We start from the raw sequence: 620 nt of genomic DNA on the forward strand, positions 1-620 counted from the left end.
TGATTTGCTGTGTTTAGTTTTGCTAAGCACGGTGAAGTGCAAACCTATATGTCCACTTTGGAATGATGTCCTCTGTCAAAGGACATCATTCCAGAGGCCCTGTGGTTTAATGCTCCAAACTACCAAAACCTCTGCTTTTACAGAGGAGCTCACACTTGATCATGATCAGTTAATGAAGTGCATCCGATTAGCAGCAGCTGGCTGCTACTTATCTTCATAATCAGTATGAAAACAGTAAGGGAGTACTTAGTTTTTCACAGACTCCCTTTGGATTGACATTTTAGCTTAATTTTGTTAAAAATGAAATAATAACACTGTGCAGTGTGGACACACTCAGTATGTCCACACTTTTTACATACTTGTAGAACTTTGTAAGGACCAGATGATTATTTAAATGTCCTGATACACCTTAGAACTGAAAGAGGGTGTGCTTTCATTTTCACATAGCTGAGGTTAAAATGTGAAATCCCTATTAAATCCAAATGATAAAGGACACGTCAAGGGTTACTGAATCAAATGGCTATTACGTGTATGCGTTATCTTAAAGAGCTGACTGGATTATCACATGCACGAAGACACAACAGAATGTGGCGTGAAAACATGAAAACAACATGTGTTTG

This window comes from Pundamilia nyererei, unplaced genomic scaffold, assembly GCF_000239375.1.
Source record: "Pundamilia nyererei isolate P.nyererei 1_Seehausen unplaced genomic scaffold, PunNye1.0 scaffold00064, whole genome shotgun sequence".
Classification (NCBI taxonomy): domain Eukaryota; kingdom Metazoa; phylum Chordata; class Actinopteri; order Cichliformes; family Cichlidae; genus Pundamilia; species Pundamilia nyererei.